The sequence below is a fragment of the Tiliqua scincoides genome, chromosome 4 (assembly GCF_035046505.1).
Source record: "Tiliqua scincoides isolate rTilSci1 chromosome 4, rTilSci1.hap2, whole genome shotgun sequence".
Taxonomy (NCBI): Eukaryota; Metazoa; Chordata; class Lepidosauria; order Squamata; family Scincidae; genus Tiliqua; species Tiliqua scincoides.
In genome coordinates, this window is record NC_089824.1 from 210503045 (window position 1) to 210516596 (window position 13552).

Sequence of the window (13552 nt, forward strand, 5' to 3'; positions counted from 1 at the left end):
AATTCAAGTGGAACGAATTCTTGTGAAATGCAGCACCAGGTTACACAAAGTACCCTTTTATTTGCTGTCCTCCGGTAACCAAAGCATTCTACTCTACCAAACCGGAAGGCATTTCCTTTTCTGCACAAGGACAAGATACTATCAATGAAGGTTGAACTACCAATAAAGTTGAACTTGCTAATCACAAACTCCACTATGAAGGCCACAATCCACTCTGGGTTTTGGTGCATATGAGTATCAGAGAGTTGAGTTCACTTAACCCTTTACTGAATTGTGCCTTACAAATGATTGTGTATTCCTAGTGAACAAGTGTTGTGGGTAGAGTCTAGGATCTCGATCAGACACCCAGGTTAAAATGTCCCACTTTTTTGTGTGCAGTAAATGCCCTCACTACCATGAAAAACTCTCATATCTTCAAAATATATGCATAGTTTGTGATAATCAGGTGTGTCTGTATGGAAAGGTGAGGTCTCACTTTTAGAATATATTATGCTCGTTATCCTGAGTCAGATCACTGGTTGATCTATCCCAGTGTTGACTACTCTGCCTGCAGCAGTTCTCCAGGGTCTTTGCTAAGGACTGAACACAGGTCTTTCTACATTCAAACCATGTGCTCTACCACTGAGCTATGGCCACTCCCTTGATTGCCAGTGCCAAAGTCTTCAACTTGCTTAAGGACCTGGGATCCACCTCTGGGTCAGACATTAAACATTTATTTCCAAATACGTATTTCTAACTCACATTTGTCCCATCAATTTCTTTTCTGAAATCTTATGTCTACTATAGATTAATTAGCATCCCTTCTTTCTGCAACAATGGTCCTAGTTCTGCACTGCAGCACTGCTGGACCACACCACCACGGTAGCTCACCAGTTCAATTGGCAGAGGTCCTCCTTCCTCCCCCTCCCACCAGCAGCTTCTCAAGCCACCACAGCAACAATTTGGTTTTCAGCAGCTCTTGGGCATTGCAGCCACTCACCAGTCTCCACCATCTCCAGCAGCCAATAGTCAGTCAGTCTCCTCCCACGCACCCACTCGCCCTTCCTCCAAGCTCCTTCCTTCTACACCCACACCTTCTCCTTCCTCCATGTGCTGCTTTTATCCCTGAGGGCCTTACTGCCTCCAAGTAACTCACTGCATTCTGAGGCCCTGGTGTTAACCCCATGCCTCCCAGACCTGTCAGAGCAAGGGGCTACTCTTGACAACACAAACTATCTCCTCGAGGGATCTTGTGCATTTCCATTACAACTTTTAAATCGGTATCTCCAAGGTACTTACAAAGAAAACATAAAACTACAATAAAATCAAATGTTCATCAGAGCAGGTCATTGAGCAGTAAACACTGCAGATGCCAAGGACACAAGACAGAGCCACTAAAAACATGGCCTGTAGAAACAGAAAGCTCTTAACCCAACACTCAGATCTAAGCAGAATATGTGACAGATGAGCAATCCTAAGGTCAGCATTCTATAATCGGTGCACCATCACTGAAAAGGCCTTTCCCTGTCATCATGCTGGAGCAGCAGGGCCACCTGGAGAAAAGTCACTTCTGATGCAGATCTTAGACCCAATCCAATTCAACTTTCCAGTGCCGATGCAGCTACAAGCACCCCTGAAGTAAGGGAACAAACGTTCCCATACCTTTAGGAGACCTCGGCAACTGTCCCCCCACCGCAGAATGCAGTGCACACCATGTTGGCATGTCTGCATCAATGCTGGAAAGTGTAATAGGATTGGGCCCTTAATGTGCACACAAGGTAACGCAAGCAGAAGCTGGCTGTTTTAATGCTGGCAAGATATGTCCAGACTGACCAGCTCTGGTTCACACTCTTGTTAGTGTGTCCTGTACCAAAGAGTTCTGAACGTTCTTCAAAAGCAGCCCAGCATCTCAAACACACTGCAGCAGTCTAATCTGGAGTTACCAGGGCATGGAAAACAGGGGCTAGGCAACCTCTGTCCAGAAGGCTGGGCTTCATGCGGAGATGCCACTTGAGCCTCCAAAGTAATGACTGGATCCTACCAGCACTCTCAAACTGAGCACTTGATCCCTTAAGGGGGAGTGCAACCCCATCCAGAGCAGGTTGAAAAGACCACCTCCACGGTGGGCCACCCAACCAACAGCACTTCCAAATTGTGTTTCAATTTATTAACTCTTCCATATTGTTTGCCTTGTATGTCTATGGCACTAGTACCACTGCTGCAAACTACCTGTGACCTGGGATGTGACTGAGTTGTGAGTTTCGATCCACAAGAATGAAGATGAAGGTTCTAATGTGTTTCTAAAACTAGGAGGACGGCGGGGGGGGGGGAACGGGACTCATATAATTAAACTCATGCTGCTGTTAATCTTTCCTGCAGTTCAGTGCAGAGGTGTCACAACCCTGAGGATTCCAAAGTATTTTTCTCTTTGAATATTTTGGACAGTTTGCCTTCCTCCAGCCACAGACTTCCAAGAGAGGGCAAGGACTCCTTTGCATTTGCTGAAAGAAAAGGGAACTGGCTCCACAAAAAGCAAATACTGAGAGTCTCTCCCTTTGTTTGTCTAAAAGGGGAAAGCTGCCGTTTCGGAGGCCAAGTATGGAAGTTCGCTGTCAGGCCTGTATTTATCATCAGGACTGCAACAGAAATGCATCTGATAGGCGCAGAATCCCCAGGATATAATTATAGCAATTATCCGGACGGATCTTCTCATCAATAACCTTTGCCTCGTCCCCTGCAACCTGTCATCCCTCATCATCGAGCCGCGAGAGCAAAGTATTGTTCGGACGCATTCGCCTGCTGCTGAAAGGGAGAAACCATCAGCGGCAGGACAGTCTGCCCGGCTGTGCGCATGACCTCCCGGAGTGAGCAGCCATCTGCCAGATGGGATGGCAAAGCACCAAGCACACAGCGGCTCGCTGCCGAGACTGTTCTGCTCCTGACAAGTAAGCACTGCGAATATGGTTGTGACTCTGCAAAGGACAGCACAGAAAGCTTCAAACATTGTGGTACTCCAGGAGGGATGTGCAACTCTTGAGCTCTGGACTGGAAGAACAGTGCTGCCCCCCCCGTAGCATAGCCAGAGGGGTGGTGGTGCGATAAGTACTGCAGGCGCCACAACACGACATGTAAGGGTTCCCTCCCGCTTGCCATCATTCCGGGCAGCGACAGCAAAGTGCAAGCACTCAAGCTACCTGGAATGGCTCCACCAGCAAGTGGATGGGACCACTTACACAAAGCATTGCAGCACCTGCAGTACTTACCGCACCTCTCTCCCCAGCTATGCAATTGCTGACCCCCCCCCCCCAGTCTCATACAGATTCAGCCTAATCAATTTGTTCAAAGAGCAAGCTATTGGTGTGGTGTTGTGGTCAGTGTGTTTAATTAGGATCTCGGAGACCACGGTTTGAATCACTGCACAGCCGCGAAGCTCACTATAGACTAGTTCTATTTGGGCCAGTTCCCAGCTAGCTGCTAATCTAACTCACAGGGCTTATTGTGAAGATCAAATGGGAGACAGAGTACTGTGTGCACTTTCCTGAGCTCCTGGAGGAAGGCTAAGGTAAAAATAAGATTAGTAATTTAATAATGTGCCATTCAGTTATTACTCCCAAAGAACAAATGCTGTGATCTAATTGCTCCATCTGACTCCTTCTACAACTGGCACTCCAAAAGTTACTTACCTTCCCAAGTCTTGATTCCCTTTTATCTTCTATCTTCTTCCTTACCTTGCTGCTTATCTGATTAGAAACGGAACACTGGGGTTTCAGGGCCTAATCCTATCCAACTTTCCAGCACTGGTGCAGCTGCAGTGCAATCCTATGGTAAGGGAACAAATATTTCCTTACCTTGAGGAGGCATCTGTGATTGCCTCCCTACACAGGATGCAGCACACTCCCCATTGGCACAGCTGCAGTGGCATAGCTAAGGGGGTGCAGGGGGTAGCAGCTGCAGCGGGCATCAAGTTTTAGGGGGGGGCGACAAGCTGAGCTTGACACTGGTGACCGAAATTGTGAAAATCTTGGTATGTATGAATAATACGATCATGTTATATATCATTGGAAAGGTACTTTAATGCAGAATGCAATGAAACAAACAGCACTAGAATATCTGTTTTCTACAAAACGTTATGGCCAATTAACCAGAAAATGAAAATACAACTGACTTGTGGAACAAAAAGTGGATTTGCTTAACTCCAAACGGACCTATGAGACTGTTCTGAGTGCCCATGAGATGTTGTTATGATTCAGCATGGAACCAACAACTTTTTATTTATTTAATTAAATTTGATTTTGTCATGCGGGGGGGGGGGCTACAAAATCTTCTTTGACAGATAGTTGCAGATAGATGCCTTAGCTATGCCACTAACTGGGGGGAGGCAGCAGAGCAAGTGGGTGGTGAGCTGCTGTGGGGAGGAGGTGGGTTCCTCCCAATTTTCACTTTTTAAAAAAGCCCGGGTGTGATGACACTTCTGGTTATGACATCACTTCCGGGGCAACATTTTGAGCTTGGCACCGGGCTACATGATCAGTAGCTACGCCACTGCACAGCTGCACTAGGAAGTACCAATGAGTTGAGGGCCACAATAGTTTGCAGCCAGGCTTGCCTGTGTGTGTTTTGGGGAACATGAGACCATTCTTAGGAGCAGCTATAGACCAAAGTGAGCATTATTTTCTATGTGGGAGTAAATTCTGTGTTTGGCATGCTTCACATCGTTTTAATCTAAAAACACTCCCCCCCCCCCACTCCTAGACTAAATTGGGATTACAGTACAGGGAGACTAAGTGTTCAGTCCTTTTCACTAAGCAGAGGCCCAAAGTTATCACAACATGGATGTCGTTCAACTAGTAGCAGCCTGATCACTCTCCCAAAGCAGATCAGGGTCCCCTGTGCGTTCTATTTGCCATGGGAAAAAGAGTTCCCACTGGTGTTAACGAGAGCTTTTCTCCCAGATCAGAGAGTACTCAAACAGGTGCTACCACCCACAGATGGCAGCAAAGGGTTTAAATCCCCCTTGCTGTAGTCCTGAGCTAGATCAGGTCACTGTGTGCACCTTGTTTTACAGAGAAGAAAGAACCAGGTGCATGGTGTATACTTACAATAGCATGAGGCTGGACCCTAACTGACATTTAACACTTTGGTTCTTGCTCAGCTGTGCATGCACAGGTTTCTCTGGCTGAAAAATCTCCCAAAGAGCTAGTGATAAAAGGATCACGTCCCCCGAACAAATGTTTGGTGCTGGCATTGCCAACCCGACTAGCTGAATTTTGTATTTTTGTTAACAGATTTTATCAGGTAAATAAAGAAATGCTTCCACATGCTCAGGTGGCATGGGAGTCAGAAGGGGCACATAGAGAATGGGTAGAAGACATGGCCAAAAACCAAAAGACTATTAAAAGGAGTGGCATTTGTCAGAGAATGATAGAAAAATTCAAAATTCTTTGGAACGAATGAAATGTCAAATTTAAAATAGGGTCTCCGGAATGGTTAAACATCCTTTACCATTTTATTATCACTGCCATGCACTCCCAGTGCTAGACAGAGTTCAGCTGTTTCAGTGGTTGAGCATGAACAATAATGGATTCTTGGAAACATAAACCCCAGAAGGGACACCCATTCACTGGGTATCGTTGCTTCATTAAACTGCTCACCGGCATCAGTTTGATTGGCTGATCAACAGCAAAAACGCTTCAGATACATACCACTCTTCAGGCAGTGACAGGGGCCAACAGCAATGGCCGCTTAAAGCACCATCCGTCAGGAAGCTTCCAGTGAACAGAAGTAGTAGCATAGCTAGAGGGAGGTGCAAAGCACTAAATTTTGCAGGGCTCTTTCTCTCCCCATCTGGAATGGCTCCAAAGAGGAGGTGCCATTATGGACAATAGATTCTGTGGACTTTTTCCTTTTTAAAGATTTGCCTAACCGTCATGCAAAATGTTAGTTCAGTCCCCTCTGCCCTTTTGCTTAAGACTCCCAGACTAAAGTTGATTCCTACTGTAATAAGATCAGTTTGCTACCACTTGGGAACAACTAGTTGATCTCTCTCCTTGTTTTTATTTGCTCTTTTAACTGACCATCCACTCCAAAAAACACCCACTCAGGCCTAATTGTACTTTGTGAAACAATTAAGACAAGTAAAAGCCAGACTCAGTACCTACTTTGAATAAACCTGTAAAATTTGATTGGAGTCCTATCTTGCAAACTTATTCAAGCATACAGAAAATACAAAACAAACTAATATCTTTCTCCCAATAGTTTGGATTCTAAGTCTGAAACAACAGTGTCCTCCCCAGTTAGACCAAATTCCAGAGCTCAAATTACAAAGAACTGTTGGAGCATGCCAACCTAGAGCCTGATGGACTTTTTACCAGCCAGTTTCTCTGGTTTCCACATCAATGAAAGTTCCAGGAGAAGAAAACACAGACCACAATTGTAACTGAAGCACGTTTAACAGTATTGATTTACAGTTGATTATGGAATATCTAAAGACACTAAATAAAAGTTCTTATGTTCTTAAGTGAAATTGACAAAGCAATCAACATAAAACCATCAAAATAATAGATATAAATCAAGCTACATGATGTAGCATGCAGTACAGAGGAAGCAACAATAGAATAATGTGACCAAGAAAGAACTTGCATAGCTGCCACAGGTCAGGGGTTGGCAGTGGGCTCTCAGTAGCTCCAGAGGATGACTCTGGTCCTGCACTGAAGGCTGCTGAAGGGCAATACATATCCATGTATTGATATCCATGGGCCATCCAGGCCCTTGATATCCATGGGGGATGCATTCCAGGACCCCCATGCAGGGTGACCAGATAAAATGAAGGATAGAATGCCTATGCCTTTAGCCATTGTATAGAAGAGAGAATCTTGGGAGGTGCAGCTTTTTAAACCCTTCCATGTTGAGCTGCACCTGCCAACATTCCCTCTTCTATACAATGGTTAAAGATATAGGTACTCTGTCACCCATTGTCTCTGGTTACCCTGCCCTCATGGATATTGAATTCTGTGGATAATGAAATTTGTGGGGCGAGGGCATGCCATCAAACTGCATGTGCTATCCAGTCGCATCCAGGAAGAGGTGAAGGGAGGCTGCATGTAGCCTACCCATGTCTCAGAAGACATATGAACATAAGAACAGCCCCACTGGATCAGGCCATAGGCCCATCTAGTCCAGCTTCCTGTCTCTCACAGCGGCCCACCAAATGCCCCAGGGAGCACACCAGATAACAAGAGGCCTCATCCTGGTGCCCTCCCTTGCATCTGGCACTTCTGATCACATCTGGGAGGTCCTCTGAGGCCTTCGAGCTGTGGCTTCAGCATCCACAGATATTCAAATCTATGGATGCCAAACCCACAGATAAGGAGACTCCCACTGTACTGCCCAGATGCAGACAGCGTGGGGTCCTATGATCATGCAACACCTGTGTTGACACAGCTATTTTGATTGCCAGCGTGCTTCTGAGTGTGATGCAAGGCATGGGTCATAATCTTTAAAGCCCTACACAGCAAGAATCAGAGTGCCTTAATGATTGCCTCTCTCAACACACATTTGCCCAACCAGAAATATCTTGCTAAAATAAATAAATGCTCGTTTATTAATGCACCATACGTGTACATTTTCATATTTGTTGTTGCAATTCACTTGGAGAGCTGATTCTGGTGAAAAAGTCACTAATAAATGCATACGGTAACTAAAATCATCAGCAGTGGTCTGCTAGGCAATATCACCTTACCTATTCTTGGTCTGTTTCTCATGCCAACAAATGTTTCCCCACCTGAACATTTCCAACCCTGTGAATACACAAGTGAAAGTATATCGCCATCTAGTGGATAATAGATAGATAGCAGGGATTTTATATTTGGGGTTCCCCCTCCCTGAGTGGAAGGTTGTCAGAGCCATATTCAAAACAGTGATTTTGTTTCATACCAGCTGCAAACGATGGCCTGAATTGTGAGCTATCGTTTAATTCCAAAAAGAATTCAGTCCCTTGCCTGGTAACCAACTATAGTAAAACACCAAGAGTCCAGCACCTTTGGAACCAAGGTGGTACTGGATGATCAAATCCCAGAAGGTGCCATCTTGTGCAGAACTAGCAATGGGGTTGTCACACACACTACCATCTTGGTGATTCTATTGCTACTTCCATTACTGCCAAGTCACTTGAGTTGTCCCCAAGCAGCTTCCTTAACCTGTCTTGGCCTCGCCACCTCCAAGTCAGGTGTGACTCAGGGGCCAGCTGGTACAGGAGTCTGCTCCCAAACAATTTTGGGGTGGGCTACTGGGAGTGACAGACAGTTGGGCTCTGGACGGTTGGAGTTTCACAGAACTAGTTAGACCCCGGTATCCACGGGGGTTCCAGCCTTCAGTGCATTCTGGACTGAGCCTGGGAAAACAAAGGAGTCTCACCGTGACCCCGAAGTGGGTCTTTCAGTCCTAGAAGGAGCTCTACTGTCTTGGAAACCATGCAGTTTGGCCATGAAAAGGATAAAACGGATTTTGGCACTTTTTAAAAGAGGCTTTAAATTTGGACCCTGATATCTGCTGGCACCCATGGCGAGTCAAATCCGCAGATGCTGGACCCACAGATACTGCAGGTCCACTGTATTTTTGATTTAGGGTGGAATTAGAAGTTTCTGCCAGAGATATGGAGCTATCACAGCCCTTTCTCTCATTTTCCCTTCTTCCCAGTAATTTCTAGTGCAATAATGCATGTTATATCACGTCATATATAACGTCAGCCTTCCCCTGGGGGCTGGGGATAAGAATAGGCCCTCAGTTTGGCTGTACTTGTCATAAGAGGCGACTAAACAGCCACCGGGTAGATGGGACTCGTCAGCCTGGGAAGGCAGCTCATCTGAGAGAAGGAAAACTCTGATCCCAAACCTCCACTGCCTTGTGGCTACATCCAGTTATGGAAAAGGCTTCCGGAGTCAACCTCGAGGCAAAATCCGGAGCCAGAGTCCCTGAGGCAGTTCACGGCTGAACACAGTCACGTTCTGGCAGCTCCTGCGACGCCGCTGGAACCAACCGTATTGGCCTCTGCCTTTCCATTGGACCATTTCAGCAACGTGGAGAGGGGGGATTTGCTGCATGGGTAACAGCCTATCCTCCATACCTACTTTGCCCAGGCTTCGCGCACTGGAGAGGACACTCTGTTCCAGAGCCACCATTCAGAGCGCAATACCATAGTCTTCCGAGACTGAAGGATGCCAACACACAATGCATGTTATATCACGTCATGTCATGGTCAGTGTTACCAGGAAAAGTCGGCAGCAAATCTGTTTCTTGGTCTGAACATATGACTCTGCTCGATATTACTTGTCCCTCTAGCTCAGTGACTCATAATGGCCTCCCTAGGGTTTTAGGCAGGGACATTCCCCAAACCTACCTGGAGATGTGTCGGCAATTGAACCTAGGACTTTCTGCATGCAAAGCAGGTGCTCACCTTCCACCAGAGTGCACCCTCTACCTGTTCAGATTTCATACTGAAGTTAGGACAGACAGAAGAAAATATTTCTTTACCCAGCATGTAATTAGTTTGTGGAACTCTTTGCCACAGGAAGTAGTGATGGCATCTTGCCTGGATGCCTTTAAGAGGGGATTGGACAAATTTCTGGAGGAAAAGTTCATTACTGGTTACAAGTCATAGTAGGTATGTGCAAGCTCTTGCTTTTAGAGGCAGGCTGCCTCTGATTGCCAGATGCAGGGGAGGGCACCAGGACGCAGATTGTGACTGTTGTCTTGTGTGCTCCATGGAGCATTTGGTGGGCCATTGTGAGATACAGGAAGTTGGACTAGATGGGCCTTTGGCCTGATCCAGTGGGGCTCTTCTTATGTTCTCATGTTCTTATACATTGTCTCCCAAATTCCTATGATCTGGGCCAACCCATCCATGAGGCCAGCTGAAACAGTATCTTCAGGCAGCAGTTTGCTGGAGCACCCGTTTCTGTCTCCCTGCTTGCTTCCACTTCACCTTTTCCCTTTTCCACTCTCTGGATTGGAAAAGGAAGAGTGGAACAGACAGGAAGAGGAAATGTGGAGGGGAGGAGACATCAGAGATAGAGCACTGCAGAGTGTGATGAACAGAGGCTGGCATACGGTAGGCTAATAGGAGGGGCAGCATTTGGTCTGCTACCTCAGGTGTAAGGAGATCTTGGGTGGCTCTGACTCAGTACAGGATACACAGTATTTTACTTTTATCTTGATTTTAATTCAGAGAATCTGGTTTCTGAAAGCCAGGCATGCAACTATTGAAAAGATCAGCTGAAAGACAGTGTAGTTCACAAAACATTTATTTCAACAGAAAGCAATCCAATTTCCACAGTAACAAACCCTAACATGCCAATAACACTTCACATTGTTTGCTTCAAAACTGTTGTGGTGTTACATTCTTATACAATTCCGGCTTTCAGCATGAACAAGATCAATGTGTTGGCTTTTCAAGACAAGTGAACACTAAAAACAGAGAAACTGTCACAAAATATGCATGGTATACCACACAGCACCTTACAATAAAACGAAACACACAGTATAACCATTTTTATTCATTCTGGTGACATCTCAGTGATTTTGAAATAGTTATGATTTTTTTTAAGGAATTAAAACCCAATTCAGCCCCTATTCAGAATTTTACTTGTTACTGCATTTGTTGCATGCAAGCATTTCCACTGCTTAACAAATGATCGACAGTACTGATCACCTTTTGGGGAAAGAGTGAATGTTCACCAAAAGTATCTTCCACATTCAGGTAAAGGGGTCTGTCAAAAATGGATGTCATGCTCCATAAATTAAGCAGCACAGGTGCTGGATAAAGAGCTGCATTGACAGGAATATTTAATCACAAAAGAATTACTGGGAAATGTTGCTTTGAGGTGATATTTCCATGTAAAAAAACCACTTGCATAAACTCTTTCAAAGTGAACTGTCAGTAAGTTCTGTAGAGGCAGGAGAAAGAAAGCCAGCTTGAATGGTTAAGACTTTAGGCAACAGCAGCAGATGTGACAACAGGATAAAGAATTAGAGAGAAGGAGAAGACAGTACATTCCTTGTTATCACTTCCATACCTACACTGTGCTGCTGTGGCTGATCTTGTCCCACTTCCCGGGCCCGATCTGCCTCCTAGAGCACACTCTCCTGCACCAAAATGCCTCATCCCTGCCTCCATTCCATCCTCTGGCCACCCTCTCCCACCCTCCTGCGCCAGCTTGCTTTTGCCAGCATAAACTCACCGTGTTCAGGGATGGATCAAGCAGGGGAGGCCAGCACACATCCATGTGCCAGTGTGCCTGCTCAAGAGTGCACTGGCCCAGCAGCACTTCAGGATTGCTCTGGAAACAATATTTCAATATCATCTTCAACACTCTGAAAATAACTCTCCACTCCAGTCATGGCTACTTGAGAGATCTGGGTCAATGCAACTGAAGAATAAACAATTGAAGCCCAATTATTTTTAACTACACTTCAACACTGAAAACTGTGCCAAGCAAACAGCAATCAAACCTTTCATTCAGGACTGATTTGCCCAAGGCAAGACAGCCGCAGTCATTGGAAGCGATTCTGTTTACTTGCATGAACCTATTCTGAAAACTAGATTTCCTTTCACGGCAGTGGCAGGGATTGGCCAAAATGCAGGCAGCTTTAGCAGCCTTCAACCCATGCTGAATATTATGCAGCAACGCATCATGAACACCAACTAGGCTCAATGCCTCTATATTACCAAAACTGCTGCTCTGCAAGCAGAAATAAGAGGCATCCTCCCAGCTATTTGTCCATCAAGTTGAAGATCATCTCGCAAGTCATTCCTGTCTTCTCATCACCCAAAATAACTTCACCTTCCTTCGTAAAGGAAACACCATAAGGGGAGTCGTACTGAGAGTTCAGACCAGCAGACCCTTGAGGAGGGAAGAAAAAGGAGAGGAAGTAGAGAATCTGACAATAAATACATTGGCCCTCATCCCTCTATTCGCACATAGCCCTGTCAAACCAATAATAATTGGTTTATATAGATACCAATTTATATATCGCAAAAATGGTATATAAATACTGTTGCTGTTATTTACTATTATTATTATTAATTATTCCTATTACTATTATTATTGGTGATGATGATGATGGGCTGGTTATAGTCTGCAATTCAGGATTCTGGGAATCCTGCATTTCAAGATCCTGGGAATGGCAGAGATATCTTTGCAAAAATGTATGAAGATATATTTGTGATTCCCAGGATCTTGGCTAGATCCCGAACTACAAACTATAACTAGCCCAGCATAAGCTGTGATGAAGTTACAGCTTCATCATCATCACCACCACTGTTCCACTGTTCGCGTGGGGGGGAGGGGAGAAGGCACACAACCAAATTCAGCTCCCAGCTTCTTTCAATTCATATTGATTTCCAAGAGATAACTAATTACAATGTGCTTAATTCTCTCATTGAAGTCAACAAGAGTTCCAGGTGCTAAACACCAGATGGGCTGGGCCCCTTGCTACGGAAAAAAGAAAGCAAGAAAAAAATTACCTAATCCAATAGTTAAAAACGTACACTTATCACTTTGTGTAAAGTGTTAGGCCTTTAACTAAATTTGAGATCCAGTTATTGGCAGCAGCTAAATTGCTACAACTTGGAAGAAAAATGTGTGGATGTTGTGTGAAGCAGAAGATGGGGCAAGCTCTCTTTCTCATTCAGAGAAATGTTGGAACCATCTTGGTCAGGAAATCCCAGCAAAAGTGTAGGAGTTCATTTGGGAAACCGGAGCCAAGTATTTTTGCTGTGCCAATTTGCAAGTAATTATTTTAAACTACCAGCTCTGTGGCATCTCACACCAGTAAAACTGAAAAAAGACATGAAAGTCAGTCCATGATTTCTGCTGGAGATCAGGCAGGCCTGTACAGAAAAACAGGGGACATACTGATGACCTCTGTTCCTAGCTATGAAACTTCCTGGGTGACCTTGGGCCACTCACCACCTCTCAGGGCTGTTGTGAGGACAAAGGGAGGAACTATGTACACTGTCCTGGGCTCCTTGGAGGAAAGGTGACTATAAAAAATGTGAAAAATAATAAAAATAAAATTTGCTTGTTTTGAAGGTTCTGTTTAATGGGTGATTGAAACAGAAGATATCAGCAAGTTTCAGGATTGATTGGCTATCAGATTTTCGATAGTGCCATTTGTTCAAGTTATCCCAAGAAAAGGATTTGCCAGCATGGAAGCTACAAGGAGCTACGGATATTATGTTGAAGTGGGGAAAGCACAAATACAAGCGACTTTTGCATTGGCTTCTCATACTTCCAGCACAACCCCTGAAAGGAGAAGGATCTAAGGGGAACTTCCTTATGTGGAAGGACCATGTGGAAGGACCCCGACCATGGGTCCCCCACCTAGCTAATATCTGCTCCAACTAGCAGCTGTTTTCTGTCTGAGCGGAACTCTTTCCTGGGCCTGTTACTGGAGATCCAGTTTTATTGGAAATGTGATGGATTAAACCCGAGACCTTCTAAATGCAAAACATGTTATGAATCTCCCTGGGTTGAGATGTGCGACATCTGGTGCTTGCTCATCTTGGCACAGGGGA